At 36.7% G+C, this 27,783-nt stretch overlaps 1 long non-coding RNA gene across 1 annotated transcript; it reads left to right on the forward strand.

Moving 5' to 3' along the window:
• The first annotated feature begins 6,097 nt into the window (after nucleotides 1-6,097).
• LOC120528607 lies at nucleotides 6,098-19,990 on the forward strand. The gene is made up of 3 exons (XR_005633562.1): nucleotides 6,098-6,175; nucleotides 15,015-15,205; nucleotides 19,851-19,990. It is a non-coding gene; the product is annotated as an uncharacterized LOC120528607 (long non-coding RNA).
• The last annotated feature ends 7,793 nt before the right edge of the window (nucleotides 19,991-27,783 follow it).

Here is a 27,783-nt window from a genome sequence, read left to right on the forward strand (position 1 = left end):
TCAATATTGGTAAGTGGTGATAAACTTGGTGTATTCTCCAGTGTCTATGGGACATCCAGTGACACATGGCCAGTCTGATTAAGCCAAAGCTAGTGAATCCCTATGTGGAGCAATGAGGAGTGTTAGGCCGTGCAGTGATTACTAGTAATCAGTTCTAAAGAGTAAAGTATGGGTTTTCTGTGTGTGTGAGAGTAGGGTTAGGTATATTTCGCTTTGTAGTAGTAAGTTATTTGTAAGCCTCTCCTTCCCACTCATTTATTAGACGAATGATTGCACTCTCCACCCTACTATTAATTTTACTTGATTTTTTCACCCCATCTTTTCTCTCCTTCATTTCTGTGTCTTTCATAAGTTATTATTCTTTAAATTATGTTTAGATTCTTTGTTTAATTCTCTTTTTCCACGAAATTGTCTCCTGGTTTGCTTTAGCAACTGTATCATGTTGTTTCAATAATCAAAATGGCATTTACTTTACTCCTAATTGATACTTTTGGGTGGGAGTTGGGGGTTTCTCCTGGACCAATCATATTTTTTTTGTTTGTTTATATTCTTTATAAATCTTTGTAACTTTTCTTTTAATATATTAGGCTTTTCAATATTTTCTTCTAGAAAGTATTTTTCATGTTGCATATTTCTGTATAACTTGTCTCATTCTTATATCAGATTGTTAGTGTTTGTACATCCTCTTTGATTTCCTATTGTTTGTTAATTTTTTTATAAGTTTATAAAGTTCTAGAAACTGTGTTATTTCCTTTTTTGTATTTTATTCTTGTTTAAAATGTGTCCTATGTATTTTATTTTCCTCTAAGAGTTAGGGTTAGAATATAATTAATAACAAACTTGATGAGTCCAACAGAACCAATGATAATACAATCTCAAAGTTCCTGTCCAGAGCTGAGTCCTCCTCTCTGGCGCTCTGTGATTTTATACTGGACCAAGTGGTTAAACAAAACAAATGGGTCTCTAATATATAGCCTATATGTTCTGGAGTTTAATTGCATACTAACATTTTCAATTGCACTCCCCTACACTTTCATTTTTAATAAGGAAGTAGCTCTGTAAAAGGTTCTCCATGTTATTTACTTAATAATGAAAAATAATAATAGTAAACCAGCCTATATGCACTTACCACATTATCCTTAATGTGCCTTTCTCCCTGCTTCCTGATGACCCAGAGAAGCCTCATATAATCTTTAGAACAACCTGTACAAATTCACATAGCAGAATTACAACATTTAGAGAACAGGAAATCTAAAATAAAAATAGATTTCTAAAAGTAGCTACCTGAGTCATTCCTGAATAAATCTCATTTAGCATGTTTGCTGCAGGTGGCTTTGTCACTAGGCGTATGGTTAGACAAATTAAACAGGAAGCAGCAAAGTGATCTTTTTAAAAAAGTAGTAAACGAGCTATTGAACTTTTACCTGAAATAGTAATTCCATTCATGCAATGTTGACACTAACCAAAAGTAAACATATTTCCGGTAGCAGAAGGAGCAATGGATGTCTACTGCCACTAATTAGATGGACCCTTTGTTTTAGACAAGATACATGAAAATTTACTTTGAAACTTGGCTAGTTTCAAATACAGTGGAATGAGGCATACAAACAAATTAAAATACATACTGTAGATTATAGATTCTGTAGTTAATCATGAAACAAATACATCTTTAAAATTATGGCAAAATCTATACTGGTTTTTTAAATGTAATTATTATTAGATTTTCCTTGAATTTCCCTTCAGTCTCTAAATACATTCGAGATAGTACTTAATTTACCAAATAAATGCTTTAACAACCTCTAAAAAGAAGACAATAAACAAAAACAGGTCTTGGGAGCTATAGAGTAGCTGCATTCTCAAAGAAGGAATAAAACAATTCTTGACAAAGGAGCGGTGCCATAATGGAGGTAAGCATCTAGAATGGCCGGGTCATTTGAAGATGGTATACAATATGTTTATAACTGTCCATGTTTGTTGAAGCAGAAGGGGCACAGTAATTAAGTTTGGCTATAAAAATGAGAAAGTAGGTTTGAAGTGGAGAGTAAGCAAAATTTTTTAAAGGAATACCAAACCTGTTATTTCAAAGATAAATGACACCAGCCCACAGAAAGAGTATAGTGAACTGTATAATAAAGATTATGCGTCTCTGACAAAGGCAAAGGATAGTACTTTAAGACTAACAGAAATTTTGGCTGCAATCCGATTGAAGAATAGAGCAACATGCTGCTCTTATTGCCAAAACAGAATGACTATGATATATAACATAAAATTGTATGTCCTTTACAGCAAGCAAAAAACTGCAAATCAGTAACAGTAGTGCCAAAGCAAATGGAGGGGGTCAGGTTAGGAATGTTTTCCCTACTCTGTGATGCCTAAAATAATCTACCATTAGCAAGAGCGTGACATTCTTTGGCAGTTTGAACCTGGAGCAATTGATAGTCTTAACTGACGCTGACACAGTGAAGAAGAGTTGATGTAAAATGATAAGTACTTTTATTAAAGCAAAGTCTTCAACAGTAAAGAAAGTATGTTGCAATCAATTCATAAATGAATAATCTAATAAAAACAGGTACTAAGTGAAGATATAAAACAATCGATAAAAAGATCCATAATAACTGAGGCAGGAATCTCTCCATTCATTTAAAAATAAAAATTGAACCACAGCACATCATTCTTAAACTGAAACCTCTGCTTATCCCTTCAGTGCTTGCAGCAAGAGGAGATCAAGATCAGTCCACCATTAAACCTGCCTTGGGTCCCCATCACCAGTCCTTCTGTTTCCATGATGTGCTGTGTCAAGCACCACACTCGCCTCCTTTACCCAGTCCTGTAGTGTCTGTGGGAGACACAGCATAATAATAATGGGCCATTCCTATTCCCACGTGTCACTCGATTTGAGCATCCCCTTTAGCCTTGATGAGCATTGACTATTCCATTCCTGCCTCCCACCTCTCTCTTCACCTCCATTCATTCTTTCCTGTTCTCCATCTCCATTTTTCTCTTCCTAGACTCCCTCTTAATCTGTATCCAAGCACAGGTTCAGCAATCACCAACTCCAAGGCACCTGAAGTGAAACACTTGACTGACCAGCTATACATGTAAATGTATATGTGATCAGCCAAACACCCCAGTTACCCTCGGAGTGGCTCGTGCATATTTTCACATGCACCTGCCTGGAGTCTGTGTAATCTGAATTATTTATCTCACTTATAAACAAACAGCACCATGAACCTTTCTCATCACAAAGGTTCTAGTTCTACCTCAAAGCCACAGTGGCCCATTTATAAAGTGGATAATGGATAAGCACTGGATAAGATCTATGAAAGCTGCTGGACATCACCTTGAGCATCTTATAAGAGATCTGTGCTCACAGTGCATTGTCTTGCTTACACCAATCATATTAAAGTATATCAAGATTTTCTTAATGCTTCTAGATCAGTTTATTCTTTTAATATTATCAGTGAGGACAGAAATAAACCGAGCACTCTTTTCATTTTCATTAATAAGTTTCTGCACCCTTTATCTGCTACTGTGATTGGTTCTGTTACACTGATTTTTCTTCTTTTCGTTTAAAATAAAATTGACAATATATATAAGCAAATTCCTTCATATCCGAATTTAATATGTTATCAATGTGCTCTAAGACCAATGGTGCCTCTCCATTTCAAAATTTTACTCTCACTGAATCATCTTATATTCATGAATTGGTCATAAGATACAATGCTCCCACACACTTTCTTGATCCACCACCAATAGCACCTCTCAAAACTTGTCTTCCACCTCTTTCTTGACCTATTTCTCAGATTGTTAACAGTCCTCCTTCCTCTGGTTTGGTTCCTCTCTGTTTAAAAACTGCAACTGTTACTACAATTCTTTAAGAACTCTTCATTGATTCTTCAGTTCTTTGCAATTGCAGACCAATTTCCAAACTTCTGCTTTTGTCAAAGGTCTTGGACAAAGTGGTTGCCTCCCATTTACAGGCATACAGTATATGCTCAATAACAGCTTCCTTCAGCCTTTCCAGTCAGGCTTTCACTGTCATCAAAGTACAGTAGTACTAGGGTGTTGTACCATGTTAGCCATTATGAATGTAGAGAAAAGCCAAGCAAAATGACACCTTTTATTGGCTAACTAAAAAGATTACAATATGCAAGCTTTTGAGGCAACTCAGGCCCCTTCTTCAGGCAAGGGGCATGAGTTGCCTCAAAAGCTTGCATATTGTAATCTTTTTAGTTAGCCAATCAAAGTACAGGAAACACTCTTCTTAGAGAAGTCGGTGATTTTCTAGTTAATATTTTGCTTCTTATTGATCTCTGTGCTGTATATGATACAATCAATCAAACTATTCTACTCTTCCATCTCCAGTTACATCTTGGAATTTGTGACATTAGTTTGGCAATCATAATGTACCGATAGGCAGCAATTTATTTCTATTGGGAAACACAGATATGTTACTTCTGCATTTACTCAAGGTGTTCCACAAGGCTGTGTTTTAGGTTTCTTCCTGTGTATCATTTACATTCTACCCATGGCCTCCATTATTTGTCAGCATGGCTTACAATTTCATTTCTATATTAACAACACACAAATTTACTTTTATACCAGTCCCATCCCACAGGTCAGGTTCCACCTTCCTCCTTTAAGCTTTGGATGGCATCAAACTAATACTGAACAGTGAAAGAAAACTCACATTATTCTTGTTGAAGCCAGAGCTGCTCTTTCTCAAAGGTTAATGACTTCTGTTTTAATTTAGACAGAATTACAATCTCCCCCTCTAGTGCAGTTTGTAGCTTTGGTGTTCCTTTTGATCCTACACTTTCTTTTCAAGGACAATTTCTTCTATGACTAAAGCAGCATTCTGTCACTTAAGTGACGTTGCCTGCCTCTGTTCTTCTCTCAGCTTTCATGACACAGAAAATCTTGTTCATGCTTTTATCACTTCTCATTTAGATTACTGTAATGTACTTTTTTCAGCTCTTCCCGTCTAATCTTTTAATAAACTGCAATATATACAAAATTCCTCAGCCAGGTCACTATCTCGCACTAGGAAATCTGTACATACTGTATCACACCTACTTTATTTCAGTTACACTGGTTTACTATAGCAACTCATGTAGAATATAAACTATTTGTCCTCCTTTTTACATTTCTGAACTTCTCTACCCCTACAAACCTGCACATTTACTCATATCCTCAGGCAAGGGTGTTCTTTCCATTCCTGTAACATGCCTGTCTGCTGTGGGAGACTGGTCTTTCAGTGTTGTTGCTCCTACACCATTGACCAAATTTCTGCAGCATCTATGTGACTATAAAGTGTATCCTCATTTATGTTCAAACTCTCTGAGGAGTAACTACAGACACAGACTTTCTGAGGGCCTTTAAGGTTTGTTTTGATTGGCACTTCTCCATGTGCCTAATTCTTATGGAATTGACCCACTCTGCCTTCCCTTACATCAGGGGTGTCAAACTCCAGGCCTGGAGGGCCGCAGTGGCTCCAGGTTTTCATTCTGACCCTTGTCCTATTCAGTGACCAGTTTTCACTGCTAATTAAATTTAGTTTCCCTTCATTTTAATAGCCCTGTTTTTAAGGATTCAGTGCTCTGAATTGATTCTTTTCTTCATTAAATTAAAGCCAAACAGAAATGAGATATGGAACAAGCCAACAGATGACGAGCTAAATTGGGGCTTCAAACTCCAACCAATTTCACTCCATTCATGTTCTTAATGAGAAGTCAATTCTTGCTATTAATTAAACTCGTTATTTAATTCCACAGCTTGTTGCTGCTCTCATTCTGCCACAGCAGACATTTACAAAACAGTTGATTTTCTGTTTTTCCTAAGAACACTGTCAAGGTGTTTTGGTGACCTGAGAGATCAACCTTACTGAGACCTCCACCTTTCATTATTTTTGAGATGTTGTGTGATGGGTGCAGGTGAGCTGGTCATGTGGCGGCTCGTTTTGTGTCTCATTATTGTATGGCTGCTAATTAAGAAAAAAGAAACAACTAAGGGGGCCTGAGTCAAGTTAATTAAAACTAAGGCAAAAGAAGTTAATTAGTAGCACAAACTGGTCACTAATTAAGAAGATATTTAGAATGAAAACCTGCAGCTACTGTGGCCCTCCAGGACTGGAGTTTGACACCCGTGCTTTACATGGACACTCAGTTTGTGGCTGGTAAGACTCAAATAGGGGTTTGTAATGCTCTGTACCACCAAATAAAACACATCTACCGTGACCTGCACCAGACCCACAGAGCCTTAATTGTAATGACCTGTAAACTTTTGACTGATAGATGTCTAAATGAACGGTTCCAAATGTTGGCACATGACTGAATTGCTTTTCATTTATTCTTTCAACTCTTTGTGTATTTTTTACTCTCTTTTTGGTTTCTGCTCATTGGATTAAAGACTTTTAGATATACACTTTTGCCATCTTTTTTACCTTTTCTCTTTGTCATCCTTTTTTAAATTTACATAAATAATTTTTTGTATTTATAAATATTCTTGTTTTGAGTTGTCTAATCAAACCAGAGTTCATGGCTTCCATCTTCCAAAGCAAATCTTTACTGAATCAACAATCTTTTAATGGAATTTTGTATCTCAGAATTTTTTATTTATTTTTTTGCTTTCCGATTTTATTTTGGCCATTCCTTTAAGTTTCTTTACTTTTTGATTCATGAATTTTTTTTTTTATTTTAATGCTTTTTTTCTTACTTAGTACATTTCTTTGTTTATACTTCAGTTTTCTGTGTCACCAGGGTTTTTTGATGGTCTCCTGGTTATGACTTTATCTTGGTTTCCTGACTTTGCTCAATTTCCTGTTTCTAATTTTTAAAACAACTGCTGCTGCCCTGTGCAGTCAGTACATTTGCTTTGCATATGCTTGTAAAAATACATATATCAGTCTTTGGCTCAGAACATACATATTGGTTTATCAAGAAGGGAGACTTCAGGGTTCTTCACTGAAGCTTGCATAGCTTTCAGGCTGCACCAGACAAAGTCTAGCTCTCACAAATGAGATTTTATTATCTCATAAGCTGTTCAGATTTGGAGGAAAGCCAATTTACAATTGCATTTAGTGCAATAATCATGTTTGGAAACACATGTCTTTAATAATAAAGCTCTTAATACTGGTGAGCATCCCATCTTTATCTGTGTTGGTCCGCATTAGGTATTCATACACTTGGTGATCTTTTTGGGCATTGAGGGTCTCTTTTCTTCTGTGATTTTTTCCTCTTTTTCACTACCTTTCTGCACTTTTTACTTTCATCTACATTGTCCTCAAAATATGTGCCATCTCTTTGTCTTCCCTTGTCTCATCTCTTTCTTTTTCCAATTTTGTGTTAACAACCAGTTTTCAGTTAAAACCTGTCTCAGTGCTGTAAGTGCATCACTGAGATGCCAGTAAAATGCCTCTCGCTATTTCTGTTAAGTGGGATTCAGATCTACACTTCTTTCGCCTTGAACAGATTCAATCTTTACCAAAATCAAAAAATGTTCCAAATGCTTGATTAACCAGTTCATTCAGTATAGAAGTGTCCATAGAATTTGTACAATTCTAAGATGATGTTTAACCTCTTATCTATTTTGTAATTTATGCTCTGTTAAAGTGCCTGGATCCTTTTTTCATATCCTTTGGTCCTGCCCTTCAGCTGCATCTTTATGGACCTCTATTTCCACTTCTCCTTGCTCATTTTGTATGTCTTTATACCTTGCTCTCCCCAGCTTTTTTTACTTCCTCATTTTTCATCATCCTCCTTTTTATCCTCTAATAAGAAATTCATTTCAGTGAATTTCTTACATTCTAAAATCCTCCATGAAACTTATAGGAAAAAGCAGACAGAGAGGTGCGAGTGGATTTAAGGTGGGCTGGACTTCCAAGTTTTTTTCGCAAGCTTTGGTAATTCTAGTGTTAATTTATTTGCTATTTAAGATCCAGAACCGTTAAATCAGGGCTGACCAACTTCGATCCTAAGGGGGGGCGGAGTGTTTTGGTGGGGGATGGGAACAGTGGTTTAAGATTTTTGTTCCAACCCAATTGCTTCATGAGAAATGCATTGCTAGGGATAGGGGTTGATTTGTTTCGAACCTATTTCTGTAAAACTTGAGTTATTTGTATGGAATGTTATTTGATTTTAATAAAATCAATAAAATGAAAAAAAAAGAAATAATTCATTGCTGATGAAGCATTACTGTCCCATTGATATTTTTCTGCTTCGTTTTAGTTGTCTCGCTTGTTAAGATTTTGAACCATTAATTGCTTATTTTATTCTTAAACAGTTGTATTCATTGTTTTAGCTGTTCCTTATTAGCAATATGATGCAAATGACAAAAGAACTAGTAGTTCTTCATCTGGCTTGTCTCCATTTCCACTCATGTGTGTTCATCATTCTTCATCTTCTTTTTCTTTTGGCTGCTCCCGTTAGGGGTTGCCACAGCGGATCATCTTCTTCCATATCATCTTGTCTTCTGCATCTTGCTCTGTTACATCCACCACCTGCATGTCCTCTCTCACCACATCCATAAACATTCTCTTAGGCCTTCCTCTTTTCCACTTTCCTGGCAGCTCTATCGTTAACATCCTTTTCCCAATATACCTAGCATCTCTCCTCTGCACATGTCCAAACTTTGTCTCCCAACCTTCCAACCCGAGCTGACCCTCTAATCCTGTCCATCCTCGTCACACCCAATGCAAATCTTAACAACTTTCTGGTCAGTGCCACCATCTCCAACCCATATAACATAGCTGGTCTCACTACTGTCCTGTAGACCTTCCCTTTCACTCTTGCTGATACCCGTCTGTCACAAATTACTCCTGACAATTTTCTCCACCCATTCCACCCTGTCTGTACTCTTTTCCTCCTCTCTTCCAAAATCCCCTTTATCCTGAATTGTTGATCCCAAGTATTTAAACTCATCCACCTTCACCAACTCTACGCCCTACATCCTCACCATTCCACTGACCTCCCACTCATTTACACACATGTATTCTGTCTTGTTCCTTCTGACCTTCATTACTCTCCTCTCTAGAGCATATCTCCACCTCTCCAGGGTCTCTTCAACCTGCTCCCTACTATCGCTACAGATCACAATGTCCTCAGCAAACATCATAGTCCATGAGGACTCCTGTCTAATCTTGTCTGTCAACCTGTCCATCACCATTGCAAATAAGAAAAGGCTCAGAGCCGAGCCCTGATGTAATCCCACCTTCACGTTGAATGCATCCATCACTCCTACTGCAGTTCTCGCCACTGTCACACTTCCCTCGTACATATCCTGTACAACTCTTACATACTTCTCTGCCACTCCCAACTTCCTCATACAATACCACAACTCCTCTCAAGGTTCCCTGTCATGTGTTTTCTCCAGGTCCACAAAGACACAATGCAACTCCTTCTGGGCTTCTCTATACTTCTCCACCAACACCCTCAGAGCAAACCTCGCATCTGTAATGCTCTTTCCTGGCATGAAACTATACTGCTGCTCACTAATCATCATCTCCCTTCTTACCACAGCTTCCACTACTCTTTCCAATAACTTCATGCTGTGGCTCATCAATTTTATCCCCCTTTAGTTACTACAGCTCTGCACATCCCCCTTAATCTTAAAAATCAATACCAGTACATTTCTTCTTCATTCCTCATGCATCTTCTCATTTTCCACGATTCCATGAAGTAATCTGGTTAAAAACTCCACTGCCCTCTCTCCTAAACACCTCCATGGTTCCACAAGTATATCATCTGGACCAACGGCCTTCTCATTCTTTAACCTCTTCTTAGCTGTCCTTACTTCTTCCTTGCTAATCCTTTGCACTTCCTCATTCACTATCTCCACATCATCCAACCTTCTCTCTCTCTCTCTCATTCTTTTCATTCATCAGCCTCTCAAAGTACTCTTTCCATTTGCTCAACACACACTCCTCACTTGTGAGTACATTTCTATCTTTATCCTTTATCACCCTAACCTGCTGCACATCTTTTCCAGCTTGCTCCCTCTGTCTAGCCAATCGGTACAGGTCCTTTTCACCCTCCTTAGTGTCCAACCTCTCATACAACTCATCATACACCTTTTCTTTAGCCTTCACCACCTCTCTCTTCACTTTGCACCTTATCTCCTTGTACTCTTGTCTACTTTCTGCATCTGTCTGACTATCCCACTTTCTCTTTGCCATCCTCTTCCTCTATATACTCTCCTGTACTTCCAAATTCAACCACCAGGTTTCCTTTTCCTCCTTTCTCTGTCCAGATGTCACGCCATACACCCTTCTTGCTGTCACTCTTACTACTTCTGCTGCAGTTGCCCAGCTGTCTGGTAACTCTTCACTGTCACCCAGTACCTGTCTTATCTCCTCCCTAAACTCAACCTTACTCGGAAGAAAACTGAAAAGAATGTGAAGAACTGAAAATTACTCATCCGTTCTAAGCATTCAAATCAATTGGATGATACAGTACATGTATAAGTAGAAAGGAAAAAAATCTATAATTTTAAGAATGAACTAACATGGTACAGTTAAAACACTAACAAGCCATGAAATTAAATAAGCTTTATTATTAGTGATGATTGGCTTCTAATTAAGCAACTGGGTTGAAACAAAAAACACTGAAGCTGCCCAGGTTCGGAGCTGGCCACTCCGGTCTAGATCTTAAAAAAAAAAAAATGTCAGAAGCAAGCACTTCAGGCAGTTTCTTACCTTACTTTGCCAACTGCAGAAATTATAAACTTTTTAACATGTACATGCTTTTAAAACAAGTATTCAAACAGAAGCATAGTAACATACTGTAATATTCTGAAACTTAATAGAATTCAGGGTCATGGGGGTGGAGTCTATCCCAGCCATAGATAGAGCAAGGAAGGAACAAGCAATGCACAGAGTAGCAGTCCATAGCAGGGGAACAATAGAATGTAAACTACAAAACCTTCAAGTGAATATACAGCTGCACAAGTGGTATTTTCTTCTTGTTACTTCAGCATTAACATATATAAACTGTATACTTATTTGCTGGAAGATTTTGAAGTGTATACACTTAGATTTGTCTTCATCTGCTTCATCTACTCTCTAAATGTATTAACATACATTTAGACAAGACAAGCTCCACAGTATGTTTCTGTTCCACATTTAATGTGCAGCATTTTTCTGGTGATTAAAGTTGAATGATTAATCAACTACTCACTGTGTCTCATCTTTTAAACATTTTAAACAAGAAGTGTTCTTGCTATGATGGTCTCTTCGTTTTCTGATGTATATTTGGTTAACACTGTCTCAGATAAAATAGTAATAAAGTATGAATGAGTTAATAATAGATGTTATTAAAAATGAGGATATAAAATAACTTTTGACATTGATTTACACATGCCATTAATTTTAAGACCTTCTGACATTTAAGAAATATTAAAAAAAACAACTTTGTCTCACTTAATGCTTATGAGTTATGAAAAGAAAATAATAACCCAGTGGGCTAAAAAAGCAAAACCAAGAACTTATTTTGCAATTTCTTTCTTTCTTTCTATTCTTTCTTTTATTTTATTTCTTTTTCTTCATTTGTTTTTTCAGTGAGCTAAAAATAAGTGTAAAAGTGTAATAGTGTGCTATCAATATTACTGCATCCTATGTGTATGTGTGCACTTATGTGTGAATTCACAGGTGTAATGCTATAAATCTGGGTTATATACTGAGCGCTTTTACTTTACTTTCTTTAGGTGAAAAAAAGGAAAAAAAAAACAGACAAAAGACACTTTTAATTTTGTTTTTGTTTGTCAGGGCATGACTATTCATTTGCTGCTTTATTTCGATTGTTAGCTTTACTTTACTGCGTCAAGCAGAAGACCATGAGGAAGAGGAGGAGGTTGGGAGCAAGTGCTGATAGCTTGTTGCCGCACCCACCACACGATGCATCATGTGGATTAGTAAACTGAGTGCAGTGGGTGTCAAGAAGATCACTTTTGATTTTGTGTTCATCTTGCCAAACCTTAACAGTAGCCAGTTTGTTCTCTCAGTGTCAGTGTTTTTGTATTTTTTTTGTTTCCTGGAAGCTCATGCCTCACGGAGCTGCAACTTTCTAGCTTGTAAGAAGTTGTCTTCATTGCACTGAACTGCAATAATCCACTTGATTGAGCTGGGTGTTCAGTTTATAGTGGCTATTCTGATTTTGATTGGCCATTTTCTCAGCAAGGCTTTATAGACTGTTTAATCCTCTTTGTCTACATGGCTTTTGATAGCTGTGCAAGAGCAACTTGTATGAATATATGGTAATGTTGCAGAATTACAATACCTTGTTTTACTGTGATTTTGTCTAGACCTTATGCACATACTGCTGCAATTTAAATATTACTAAAGAGCTACAGATGGGGCAAATGAAAAAAATACTTTTCATTTATTATACATTTTATAGTTACAGAGAGGTTGCAAGAAAAATGTAGAAATCCAATAGCTTGTGCATGGTTTACATATTTGCATTGTTTTCTGCTTGCACTACTCGACAGATTTACTTTCACACTTCTTTACTGTTAAAGAACTTTAAAAGAGCTCTCATAAGTAATCCTGTAGTTTATTATTGTAACAGTGCACATGGGACATTCCCTTTACAGTGCAGTCATGACACCATCACTTAAACAAATGTAGTTTAGTTTATGGCTGATCTATCCTTTGTGTGTCCGCTCTGCAGTACAAGTGGGAGCGCAAGTCCTGGTCTTTGATTCTGGATGGCCGGGTGAGTGAGCATGTTGGCAGAGATGGATTATAGATTGCTATATGAGAAAGAGCCATATTTTGGTCCCCCATTTTTAGCCAAACATGAAAAAAAAGGTTGAAGGATGACCAATAGTCTACAATTCTACACTATTTTTAACAGTTGTGTCACAGTGCACTAAGAAGTGTGACTCTAAGAATAGATAGATACTTTATTAATCCCAAGGGGAAATTCACAATAATCAACAGTCATGGATAAGCAGAACAACAATAAGCATGGTGCCAACACATATCTGAACACATTTTTACTGTTTGTGTCTTGTTTTTTTTTTTTTTAGAACTTTTATTGTGTTTTAAGTTTTGTTTTTTGTATTGCCACATATTGATGAAATCACTGTACATGCAGTGAATGCTATATTGTTAGGTGTCTTATGTTATGAACAGCGTGAGCTGAACTCTCTTTTGAATGGCACATCAGTAGACCGTGGTCTTGCTATTCTGAAATGTGTTTTCCGGTTGGATGGTGGTTGGTGGCTAGCTTGTGGTCCAACAAATGGCCCCTTGTTAAGTATGCAGCATTTAAAAAATTGACCTCGACATTCTAAAATGTTGTAGTAAGAAGCTTTCATCAAAATGTTTTTCAATAACAATCTGATAGCACTTTCTGACATATCATCTGTGGCTAATTGCACATTAATACAGTAGGCGTATTATGTAGGAATTTCTTTATTTTGTTGCTGGCATCTCTGGGTGTTATCATCTATGGCAGTTAGGTAATATATTAAGAATTAGTAGAAACTGTAGTGTTTGTCACTCGTTCAAGTAGGATGTGGAAAACCCTGAGAAGCCAATGGTATGTAATTTATGATGTACTGTACATTTAATTGAGGGTGAAAACACATCGAATTTCTGAGACACAAGTTTTTTTTAAGAAATGACATCATGATGTCACTTAAAATCATTGTATGATTTTTTTCATTTTATAATTTGTATGGAAACTGATCAAAGGCAAAACTCACAGAGTTATTTAATACATTTTGTTTTTAAGTTTAAAAAGTGCTTATTTAGTTGATGGAAACGTAGCAATTGAAAGAAATTGGGAGCAGTCAAGAACTAAAATGTAATTACTTTGATTTGTTAAGATCAGGAATAGTTATTTATAGTAGGGTATTGCAATTAAAAAAGAAAACTTTTGTAATTGATTTTTTTTTTCTATTAAATACCACTTCATTTAATTTGTTCATGTTAGTGGTTGGCCACTGAAAATCCATAACATTGGGTGTACTTTATTTAATTTTACAAGGCTCATTCACATTAGAGGAAACTGTATAAGTTCATACTATTGCAATAAAGCAACTGGTGTTTCTTTATTTAAACTTAAGCAGCAATAGTGCATGTCAAACCTGCAGCACGCAGTGACTACAGGCAACATGCCCAGTCAGAAACCTTTATTTCATTAGTGATAAAGGATGTATTACCTTTTAGATTTACCTTATCTCTATTTTAATTTAAAACATTCACAGATTTCTTCATTTTAATATACCATTCCTTTCATTTTAATATACTAGTGATCCATTTTTCAAAACATTCCTAACTTGGTTACAAAAATAATACTTTTTTTTCACAAACAGGAGCAAAATCGGCGATATTCATAAGGATATGATGTTAGGCATTGGAAGAGTGGGGTGCTTTGTATTTTTTATTAGTTTTTTGCAGCTTTTCTAAATTTATATGTTGAAAACAATAGCATGCTTTTCATTGTAATCATTTTTGTGTTAATCAGTAATATAAAGAAGGCACTGTGAATTTCTTTGACTGATGAAGAAAGAGTGCCATAAATAGGCAAAGGCACTGAACTCCTATTGTGCTAATTATAAACACTCCAGGTTACTTCTTTAATCATAGGAATCTGCAATTACTTTTTTTTTTTTTGTAAAAATTCAAAATTCCATCTACTCTCATAAAAATAAGAAAAGTTAAAAAAGCAATGGGTGTTCACTTAATTCGAACTTAAAAGACCATCATTTCAATAAACATTTTTTCATTTTACACTTAACTTAATTCCAAGTTAAAAGACCATAATTTTAATAAGCATTTTTTTTTTACTTTAAACTTAACTTCTGCTTACATTGGGTGGTTTCAGAAGCTTTCTGCAGCTGTAAAATAAACCATATTTAAAGTTACTGTAGATCCACTACTGAGCTTGATAATATGCTAAACAATTAAACCATAAATGTAAGCTTTTGGACTGAATCTAAAGACGCATACATGTACTTTTGTAACTCTTTCTGATCAGTTTTTTATTTGTATTTTATCTTTTGACTTCCAGCTCAGTTGGGCGCAACATTTAACCTGGTGTCCCAGTTCAAGGAACAGGCTTGCCTTGAAATGGAATGTGATTCAGTGGGAACCAGACGTTACCCTAGAAGTACATATGGGCTGCAGTTTAAAAAGGACTCCTGGCTACAATGCCTGAAGTTGGAAAAGAGATGTGTCTTAAAAAGTACGGTTTAAGAAAAGGTAATCGTGTGGTAAAACTAAAGAGTTGTCAAAAACAAAACTAAGATCTTGGCCAAAAAGTCAGAATGACATGACAAATAGCATATTTAACATTGCCTTCTTATTTCTGATATTGTACATCTATCACAACCTCAGACTCTTCAAGTTTATTTAAATTAAAAATAAAAAACTAAATACTGGATATCTGACCACAGGTTTTTTTGGAGATGTTGGAAAAACTATAATGACGTGCATCAGCCTATCTCAGCCTAGCTTGCATGTACTTTAAAGTCCACTTTTTATACATTTACGCTTCCATAATAGTCTCACTATGATAATTGATTACAATCTTAAAAATGGTATAGAATAGCTGCATTTATTTGACCATTTCATAAAATACTACATATTTTTTTCTAAACCATAAGGTTACTTTAGATGGAAAATTTCGATCACTACACTTTTGAATGAGGCCTTCAAATTTATTTGAAATATTAATATAAATGATGTTTATTCTTTCCGCTTGAAAGATTTTCTGCTAGTGTTGAGTGTCAGTCACGACCAAGCAACCAAAAAAAAATTGCAGACGCATATAAATTGTGTGTGCTCCTAAAACATATATCTCTTCTGAACAAAAGAATGAACAGACAAATAACAACATTTATTTCTATAGCACATTTTCATGCAAAGGATGTTGCTCAACATTCATTAGAACACGTCAAAGGAATAGTTACAAGCAAAGAAGTCCTTTAAAACATCTGCAGCTTCATTGGAGAAATGTTAAAGTAACAGTTGAAATCCACCTTAACAAAATTAATTAACTTTTAATTCTAACTTTTTTAATTCTCCTCAGCATCCGTTTGCTTAAATGATAAGATTAAAATTCTTTGATCTTTTTATGTCTCATACATTGCAGTCTTGGAATTGTGCAGTATCTCATGCCCGGCCTCTTGCCATCTCCTTGGGAACAAGATGACCAAACAGCACAACAGCATTCTAGATGTGGCCAGACAAGTACAATGTACAGTTTAAGCTGTTGTCTTGTAGTTCGCACAGCACCCTATATAATCGAAAATTTTAATAGCCTTTAAAAAGGAATTAACACACTGACTGTTGACCACCTGTGAGGCAAGGCAAATGGATAAGAAAGATGAAGAAGGCAACGGAAACATGACTGCCACTAATAGTTTTAGATTTGGCCAGCTGTGCAAAACAAAAAGAACAAAGGACTACCTCAGTAAAGAATGAGAACTGGAAGACTTCAGATTTAGTCCATAACTTTGCTTTTTTTTTAGATAGCAAACTTTATACCAGTCTGTTCTTTTGAATACGTTTTGCAAAATAAAGGCTGTGTGTAATAGTCACTGTCTAGAAACTACATACACTATCATTAGATAATAAATTACCCACTGTTAGGATGTAATGCAGATGAATAATTGTAAATAATCTTGAAAAACAGATTTAAGTTGGACTCAAAGGAGCATGGAATTATATATAATGCAAAATCACTACTTTTAAAACACCAGTAATGGTGCACTGCATGATAATGTTTAGTAAATATGCTTGACTTGAGCATTCCTAGCATTCCTACATCTTTCTCTGTATGTTTAGCATTCATTTGCTCAGAGGTTGATATGCTTGCTGCTTCCTGAGCAGCTCTTCTTTTCTCCACCCTAGCGACCTGTTTCTTCTCTTCTTTCGTCACCATCTTTTTAGTTAAAACTGATTAAACAACAACATTTATTTATATAGCTCATTTTCATACAAAAAGTAGCTCAAAGTGCTTTACATAATGAAGAATAGAAAAATAAGACACAGTGAGAAAAATAAAACAAGTCAACAATAATTAACATAGAATAAGAGTAAGGTGCGATGGCCAGGGGGGACAGAAAAAACAAAAAAACTCCAGACGGCTGGAGAAAAAAATAAAATCTGTAGGGATTCCAGACCACGAGACCGCCCAGTCCCCTCTGGGCATTCTACCTAACATAAATGAAACAGTCCTCTTTGGATTTAGGGTTCTCACTGAAGGATTTGATGATGATGGTCACGTAGACTTCTGGCTTTTAATCCATCCATCATTGTTGGAGCATCATGATGCTTTGAGTAGGTGGTGGTGGCACAGGCCGCCACCACAAAGAAACCAGAAAAAGAAACAGAAGAGAGAGTAGGGGCCAGTACGAATTTTAGAGCCACCATGAATAGTTATTATGATGTATTGAACATACAGAGTATCAGGATTAAGTTAAAGTGAAGTTATGAAAAGGTCATGTTAAAGTAATGTGTTTTCAGCAGTGTTTTAAAGTGCTCTACTGTATTAGCCTGGCGAATTCCTATTGGCAGGCTATTCCAGATTTTAGGTGCATAGCAGCAGAAGGCCACCACACCACTTCTTTTAAGTTTAGCTTTTGGAATTATAAGGAGACACTCATTTGAAGATCTAAGGTTACGATTTGGAATATAACGTGTCAGGCATTCCGATATATAAGATGGGGCGAAATAATTTAAGGCTTTATAAACCATAAGCAGTCAATTTTAAAGTCAATTATGAAAGACACAGGTAACCAGTGTAGTGACATCAAAACTGGAGAGATGTGCTCAGATTTTCTATGAGTTAAATTAAATCAGTGTTTGTGTTTCAATTACTAAGTACATGTTCCTTAATTTTTCACTTAAGATGGCACATGAGGCAGATTGAAGACTTAAAATTAAATAATAATTTAAGATATGAAGAGGTAGGGGAAGTGACGGCAAAGGTGATAGGGATGAGAACGGCGCCCGTGCACACTGCCGAGAGTTGATTCTACAATAAAATAAAATAAAAATAAAAAGGAATAACCTTGGAGGTCAATCATCACTCCGAACGCGGATAGCAGACTTCACATAATATCCATCCACCCATCCATCCATTGTCTAACCCGCTGAATCCGAATAGGGTCACAGGGGTCTGCTGGAGCCAATCCCAGCCAACACAGGGCACAAAGCAGGAACCAAACCTGGGCAGGGTGCCAACCCACTGCAGGACACACACAAACACACCCTAGGGCCAATGTAGAATCGCCAATCCACCTAACCTGCATGTCTTTGGATTGTGGGAGGAAACCAGAGCGCCTGGAGGAAACCCACGCAGACACGGGGAGAACATGCAAACTCCACGCAGGGAGGACCCGGGAAGTGAACCCGGGTCTCCTAACTGCGAGGCAGCAGCGCTACCACTGCACCACCGTGCCACCCCCTTCACATAATATGTGTACCAAATTTCAAGTCAATAGTTAAAACGGTTTGCGAGCTACAGGTGATTTAAAATCTTGGCGAGACAAGCGGACAGCCACGGTAGCATATTATATAAGAAGATTTTTTGAAACCGCACTAATAACATGGAAACATGTGCCCTTTTGCTTTTATTATTGCAGTTGTTATTATTTTTGTATTCCTCAAGCATCATAAGCAGTTTATTTTGTCAGTTTAAATTGCTTATTATTGAAACTTTGGACATTTTTCCCATAGAAGTAAAATTATAATAGACACTGATGATGTTGACTGTGTCCCTGGTCATTGACACCAAACTTTTCTAAACATTAGAATATCTTGTCCAAAAACCTTTTCCTCTGTAAGTAAGCAAGTATGTTACAAAAGGAGGTGCTAACATGACAGAGAGAATGAATAAATCTTAAAGCTGACAAAGAAACTGGTTAATGGAAAAAAAGATATTAAACCCACCTGAAAAACTGAATTGCATTGATATTTCCAGTCCATAATCATAACTGTAAGAACAAAACATCTATAAAGTTACCACAGAGAGTACTGTTCTTTGGTGCCTTCCAAAGTGTTTTCCAACCCCTATTAAATTCTGTAAAGGCTTGCTGCTTCTACCTTTATCACATCTCACACTAAGTAGCAAATCAGGGGGTCCAATAAGTTGGACCCTTATTTTTTTTATTAAATAAAACGACTATGTTTAAAAAAAAAAAGAGAGAGACAACTAATTACATCATGATTAGCACCACTGCTGTAAAACACTTGAAGACTTTTTTAGAATTCAACCCTGGTCAGTTCCTGTGTAGGGTGTGAACATTTTTCCCCATGTGTACTTGGATTTTCCTTTTGACGACTGCAATTTTCATTGTATATCCCAGAAAAATGCATGTTTACATGATAGATAGATGGATTAAATCAGTACACTATTTTATTGTATTGTCATAACAACACCAGTTGCAAGAAATTAAGTTTGTTAAAAATCATAAAACATCAATACAGATATGCAACATAAGAACACTAATTATTTTCCAGCAACCTCCAAAACAACTAAATTAGCAAAGGTACATTTGTAATGAAGCTGGTAATTGAAACTGTTCTGTTATATGCAAACTTGGGTATACTTTTCCTTAAATTTGGGTGTAACCGATAACAATAACAAAGAAAAAATATGAAAAGGCAGGAAAATCTATCAATAATTAAAGCAGGTTTTATATATATAATATATATAAAATATGTGTGTGTATTTGTTTCACTTTAATGTTGAATCCTTTTGATTTTTTTATATTTTACTCATCAATGATATCCCACAATGCAGAGAAAATAGAAAAAGAAAAAAGAAATTGTTTAAAGATTTAATTAAAAAACTCAGACACAATGTACAAAGTTAGATGAGTCATATTTCTTCCGCTAGGACTTGAATGTGCTGGGAAATTAAGAAGCAACATATCATGTAAAAGAAATGGCAGATATCCCAGAAGATACCTACTTGATTGGATTCTGTGCAGTCAAAAGGAACTGACAGGGGAATCAACAGCTCTAGAGGACTGCGACTTACCAAGGGCATCAGTCAATAAGTTCAGCAAACCAAGTACGCCAGGATTGTTACAGTATTGACCAAATTCATTCATAGAGTTAAACAGGAAGTTTTTTCTTTAAATAATAAGTGTCAGTCTTCTGAAGTGCAATGATGGCTGAAATAATTATAATAAAAAATGCATCAATTTTATAAAATACTTAGTGAAATCTTGTGGACTTTAATAGTACACACTGTATGTATATTTTAGCATCCAGTTTTTTTTTTTCAGATTTTAATTTAGAATGCTCCTTCCCTACGGATATACACAAAATATGAAAACCAATAACGCAGGCGAGGTAATGAAAATTGCTATATGGAAATATATTGGGCCAGCATTTATCAAGTTTCAAGATCAATCCAGATCATAGACACAAACACAAAAAAGTGAAATTTGATTTCTTTCAGCATAAGTCACTTTTACAAATGAGCTTTGTGAATAAGAAATGTGATTAAGAATGTAAATTCAGCATGTCAGTGATATATAGTTATAAAATATGTTTTTGTTAATTTTATTAGTATTAGACATTACAATTAATTTTGAAATAGTTTCAGAAAGATAATCTTACACTCTATTATCTTAATTTAATTTTTATTAAAACTGCCTCCATTTGGATATACTTTGTTCATTCCAGTATACATTTTTACAATACACAAGAATGCCAAAGGTTATCACTTTTATTGCCATACATTATTAAGGTTAATCATTGTTAATTATGAATTGTGTTTTGTACCGAGAGAAAATGGGCAGATTAGTGGCTATAACTGCACCATTGAGGCTGGATCATTGTTGGATTCCAAGTTTAGGTCCAAGTGTTGCCTCAATGAACAACAGAACAAGATCAGTCCAAAGTTTAATTACTACACATTTAGTGTTGCTTTGGCCTTGTGCTTTTCCTCATTTTGTTCAGCTGATAGCCTGTTAACATTTCCTCACCAGCAATTAATGTCTCGTCTTCAATTAATTAACAATGTGTAATTACACATTCCTCTCAATTTAAAGGAGCAGAGTAATGGGGAAAAGTTCATCCTCTTGTAAACATATTAAATGATAATTACAATCATTAAGTTGCATAAAATAAAAATGTGTGTCACTGTCATATTATAAAAGTTATTCACTTTGAGTGTTTGAAAAGGCACTATACAGAAAGTAACGAGGATGAGAGGCACAGGTTACTGCATACCTGAATAATATCTGAAGCATAACTGTGTCTGTTTAACTCATTTAAAAACTATGTAAATGATGCAGAAGAGTTGACACTTGTCATTCATTATAAGCCCAGCTTTTTCTGATTGCCAAATTAATCCAACAGTCATCAAAACGTATGAAAGACCTACTCCGAGAACAGACAATATTCATAAAGAATATCTGGTCACAGTGAAAACATCACAGTAGAGCAATAGCTCTGTGTAATATATATTGGGAGAGATCTCATATCAGATCTGGAGGATACTCGCAAATATAACTCCACAACATTCCAAAGGAATACAGCATGAAAGAAACTGGAGGCATCTTTCAGTGTGCACTTGTCAAACCAGTGGCCAATTTACTTCTTAACTAGAGACACCAACTCTGCATCTTTTAACTGAAGATTAATTGTTAAATAAATGTTGATCTGTATTTTTCAATCAATAAATTATTTCCATGCATTGTTTGTCGTTTTCTATGCCATTGAATTAAATATATTTGATTCAGTATTCACACAGTATAGTACTTCAGTTCAAATAAAATGTAAAAAATACGACCCATGTTTCTTATGGTATATAACCAGTTTATCATGTATGTAACTGTCTGATTTATTTTGTAATAGAAGCAACTGTACTAAGTCATTTAATCCTGCTTAAGTGCGCGTCTGAATTATTACACAACTTTGTTCCCCTTCTCCATCTCCAAGAACCACACTGCATCTGAACCTAGTCTTAGTTTTGGTCCTCTGCGAGTCCACAGTTCTGGGTCACACTTTTGCAGCGCTAAGCTTGAAAATTATTCTTGTTTTACTTGGTCTATTTTTCAAAAACAGCCAATTATCAAAATCTCAGTTTTGTCAGGGTTCAGCTATGAAAAGTTATATGCCATCTAATTTTTTTACATCATTAATGTAGGGTGCAATGGCCTTAAAATTAAACCTTTGAGGTACCCCACAAGTCATAATAAACACAAGGAAACTTCATTACCATAAATGTTTGATTAGAGAAATATGAGGAAAAACAATGTAGTGAAATCCTAAAGATTCCAGCCCATTGTTTGTTTTAAAAGTCACAGTTAAATCCAAAAGAACTGAAAGAGACATTCCCAGCATCTTCACTCATTATAATATCATTGGTAACCATAAAAAGGGACATTTCTGTGCTATGATTCCACCTCCAACACCTTCTTGGCTATGTTTTTTTCTAATAATTCACATAGAAATGGGAGTTTGGAGATTGGTCTATAATTACTTAGGTCTGACAGGTCCAGGTTCTGTTTCTTAGGTATGGGCTGAGCAACATCTGTTTTAAATTAATCAAGGACCACACCTATGTTTAAGTAATTATTCACAATAGGTAAATATATATAAAAAAATACTTTTTAAAAACCATGGTTAGATTAAGTAAAAAGTGTACTAAAAAGAAAAAATAAGTCTCTTATACATCACTAGTAAAATAAAAAGTGGGTGCTTTTGCTAAGATTTTATTGCAGTGCCCATACTATAGTTTAGTTTTCACATATTTAATAATGGAGTCTCCAATAACCAGGGGCCTCATGTATAAACGGTGCGTACGCACAGAAATGTTGCGTAAGAACTTTTCCACGTTCAAATCGCGATGTATAAAACCTACACTTGGCGTAAAGCCACGCACTTTTCCACGGTACCTCATACCTTGTCGTACGCAAGTTCTCCGCTCGGTTTTGCAGACTGGCGGCACCCAGCGTCAAAGCAATGGTACTGTTCCTGTGTGGTTACTCATTATTTTCCTGACGCGGCTTTATCAATACACTGAAACTAACCGAATATTGTTTATTATTGTAACGCATCTGATTGTAATTAACTTGTAAGAATATAATGGTCCAGGGAACAGCCATAGTATTCCAAATACCATAACTGCTTTAGCGTTGTTACTCTCACTTCTCCTTCTTCTTCTTCTTCTTCTTTCAGCTCCTCCTGTTAGGAGTTGCCACAGCGGATCATCTTTTTCCATATTACTCTCATTGCACCACTCGGAGTATTTATATCACTGTATCTGAGTGTGAATCACAGCAGCAGCTGATCGGAAAGAGAATTATCGGGATACAGCTTTAAGGACACGCTGTCTCAGCCACTGCAAAACGTTTTAAAGCCTTTCCTGTACGGACCTCGCGGTTTAGAAACAGTTTCATCCCAAGAACTATAAACGCACTCAATCAATTGCACCTTGTAGAACTGTTTGTACTTATAAGTACAATCACCCCACTGTAAACTTGCATTATAGTTATAATATCGCACAACCTGAGCCACTTTATAAAGCGCATATTTACATATGATGACAATATCATTTTTAAGGTGAAATGAGAGCAAAATATGTTTATTAAATTATACAGATAAAACTTTAACTTCATTTAAATAATCTATATTCTTCACTGGGAGTGTCGTGAAGGATAGAATAATTAAACATGTACTACGAAGATATTTAAATGTTCCTTAAACATTTTGAAGAATCGGCGCTAAGCTTACAGATGGCTTAACTTCTATTACAGAGATGATTGTGTGGCGATTGGTTACTTGGGGAAAGAAAAGCAAGGACTGCAGTGACGGCTACGCCAATATATATCTATACTAATAAAAGGCAAAGCCCTCACTCACTCACTCACTCACTCACTCACTCACTCACTGACTCACTGACTCACTCACTGACTCATCACTAATTCTCCAACTTCCCGTGTGGGTGGAAGGCTGAAATTTGGCAGGTTCATTCCTTACAGCTTCCTTACAAAAGCTGGGCAGGTTTTATATCGAAATTCTACGTGTAATGGTCATAACTGGAAGCAGTTTTTCTCCATTTACTGTAATGGAGATGAGCTTCAACGCCGTGGGGCGGAGTTTCGTGTGACATCATCACGCCTCCCACGTAATCACGCAGTACATAGAAAACCAGGAAGAGCTCAAAAAAGCGCTTAAGAAAACATGCATTATATAATTGAGAAGGCAGCGAAACAATAAGAAGCGAGCGAGTGACATATACAACCATATTCATGAGTTCTGCTACTTCGGAAACAAAGCACGATGTAAACCTACACTTTAAATTAAGTTCATAGACAGGCTGCCGCTGGCGTTTGTAATTTAGTGCCTGCCCATATAAGGCCGTCCGTCAGCGGCAATCCAATAGCAAACTGCCACGGGTAAATATTCACGGGTGAAGGACTGTGCTTATGGAGAGGAAGATGAGATGGTCAGGGTGGTGTTTGACACAAACTCAGCGAAACTGCGAGAGAAAGTTTTAAGTGCCAGGACTAAGGTAACATTAAATACAGCCACGGACATAGCACGAGATGGCACCAGCACAGCTGGGAACCTTCGATGCATGTACACCGAGTGGCTCACGTGAACTGACGCACTGCACAGATAAAAAGCAACAGTTCCAAAGAGCTGAACAAAACCGAATTACACAATTGAAAAGGCAGCAAAAATATGAAGCGCCTGATAAGCATATTCATAAATCCAGCTACTGCGGAAACAAAGCACACGGTGGAAAAAGTCAATGTCCCGCTAAAGGAAGACAGTGTAAAAAACCCGTGCATGCAGTGTGTCAGGTCTCAGATAAAGAAGAAGACGAGCTGTTTATTGATGCAGTAAGAAACGAATCGATGAATGAAACCTGTCATCTTTACAACGATTGACAAACATGGAATGTAACTTGAACACAACACATCCTACAAATACGAACCTGATTGAAAGAAATAATGATAATCAAATCCTTGATGACAGCAACACTCAGTAACACTCACAAAACAAATACTGTATATTGACAGTCATGTTACGTTATTTTTAAAATGTTCCCTTTTCTTTTCTACCTTTTTAACACACTACTTCTCCGCTGCGATGCGCTGGTATATATATATATGTATATATATATATCCCGCTCTACATACTCGAATAATGGATACTTTATTCGCCATCAATGATTGTTTTGGTAAAGCCATACTCAGTGTATTCATTAGATGAATGGTAAAAAAGTAAGAGCGAGGGGAGGATGACTTATTGAGGCATGCAGGCTGTAGTGCGTCAACTCTATCTGAATTGCGCGATCACATTTGAAAAATATATCTTTTCAAGTTCTATTTAGTCCATATGTGTCAAACTCAAGGGTCAGGGCCACATCCGCCCGGCGTAATTATATCCGCCCGAGATCATTTTATATACTGTATTATTGTTATTAAAGCCCGGGTATATGAAGCGCTGGTAACACAATAAACTACAGATCCCATAATGCAGCGCTTCAGCTGCCTTGCATCAGGGTAACCTGAATGCAATTCAGAAGATACAGAAAACAGCATAATTAAATAAGAATCTGACACTTCAGCGGACGTTTTAACCCGTGCACAATCACAAAGTGATTTCAAGTGAAGCTGCTTTTATGGGAGACACAAATGCACCAGTTCACCTTGCCCCACTTTCCCTGTTGCCAAGTACTGTTAAACCAAGTCGTCACTACGGTGTTCCCAAATACGCACTTTGCTGATAAACTGAGCGCACTGCGCACTGAGTTTGCACGGCGCTTTGGTGACTTTGATGAACAAAAAGTCCGTCTACATGCGGCTCGAACCTTGTGCATGTTTGGTAGCACATATCTGTGTGAGAAGCTCTTCTCAGTGATAAAGACTAACAAAACAGCACACAGGAGTCGCCTCACTGATGAGCACCTGCAATCCATCCTGAGAATCTCCACAACACAGAACCTCACACCAAACAGAAACGAACCTGTGGCCAAAAAAAGATGCCAGGCGTCCAGCTCTAAAATGACATATGAGCAAAGACAACTGAATGATTTGATTTGTTATTGCACGTAAGAGCGGGAGTCAACCGTTTTAACAAACAGCGTATTGCACTGATACGAAATAGCTGTGTGTGTATATATGTAGATATGTATGTGCGGGTATTTTGCTAGTTGAATATAAATCAGAAAGAGAAAATAACAACACAGCTAAAAACGCAGCGACAAATTTCGGCAAAGGTTAAATGCTTGTGTCATGAGCACGAGGTGGCTATGCAGTGTCTGCAACAGACGTGGCCATCCACCGTGCATAAGCTACCTTATTGACATTGGTGGGCGAAGGAGCTGCCGATTCTTCCTCTGCCCAGGTTCACCACAAGCCTAGAGCCGCCCCTGAGTACTGCTGCAATAAATTATTTCATCGAAGTGAAACCCATGTTTAATAACGTGCTTTAACTCCTATCATCATAAAAATGATATCACGTATACATCTCAGTATTTTAGTTAGTCAGAGAGCTGTAATATCATGAATGTAATGGATTCTGTGTCCAGTTGGAAGAAGAGAGCCGGTTTAAGAAGCAAGTAGTGATTCACACACATAGAGCACATAGAATATCAAATACAAAACAAAGCATTTAACGTGCTACTTTAATTATGATGTGATTTGACAAACTGGTTAATTAAATGATTTTAAGATGAAGTTTATGATGTTCTACTTTAATGACAAAATAAACTACATGATTAAAGTGGAAATATCGAGATTGAAGTTGACATTTCGTGCTTTTTCCCCACTGTGTGCCTTTTTTTCTCTGTACTCTAATAAGCTTTCATATGACACTCAGACAGTGGGCTATAACTCGCCTTTTCACGGCGACTTTGATATGTGACTTCTTCCGGCACTGTGCGATTTTGTGAACGTGAGCTTTCAAGTTTCTCCAACACGCTATGTCATTCGATCAACTTCCTTTTGTTGATTATACCACGGTTTATTTGAACAAATAGTATGTTTTTCCTTTGCCTCCACTTGGTATTCGCTGAAATTCTTATTCCCCGGTGCTTTTCCCATTGTCTTTTCACACAAGGCTGAGCTTAAAGGTGATTTATATTGATTTGCATATTCAAAGAGGCATAATTCTGGGAGGAGTTGGGGCGTTACATAAAGCGTGTGCACGAGAGTTACTTTTCACGCTGATCGGGATTTATGTAGCGGAAGAACGTGGAAGTTGGAGTACGCACAGATTCCTGCATCTGGACTTTTCTATGCGTAAGCACATTTTGGCTTTTGTGCTTACGCCATGTTATAGTGCAAGTTCTACGCACGCCATTATACATGAGGCCCTAGGACAACCTTACTGGAATCAAGAGATAGTGGAAGGAAAGAGGTGCAGGGATTTAGTGATCTGAGCTGATGAACACAATTGCCTAATGCTAAGGGGGGATCCCATCATCTTCTCCAAGAGGCTGCAATCAGTCATTTTTCCAAAAACTGAACCAATTTCAATTCAATAGTGGAAAGACATTGCAGAGTCTACCTGCCCAACATGAGTTTGTTATGTGCATGACCACCAATTCTCAACTTTAAAACTAAAGCCAAAAGGTCCTCCAGATTGACCTTTGAGGACCACATACTACATACTGTCTTAGAGGCAGAATATTGAAAACAAGTCATACATTGTCTTGAGAAGTGGGAGTGCAATCCTTTCTTTTATATTCCAGACAGCTTCCGATATTGCATGAACCGACTTCCAGGATCTTTAAAGACCCACAAATGGCCTCTAAAAAATGGACATATTGCCTTCATTGGTGGTTTCTATTTGGTGCT

This window comes from Polypterus senegalus, chromosome 4, assembly GCF_016835505.1.
Source record: "Polypterus senegalus isolate Bchr_013 chromosome 4, ASM1683550v1, whole genome shotgun sequence".
Lineage (NCBI taxonomy): Eukaryota > Metazoa > Chordata > Cladistia > Polypteriformes > Polypteridae > Polypterus > Polypterus senegalus.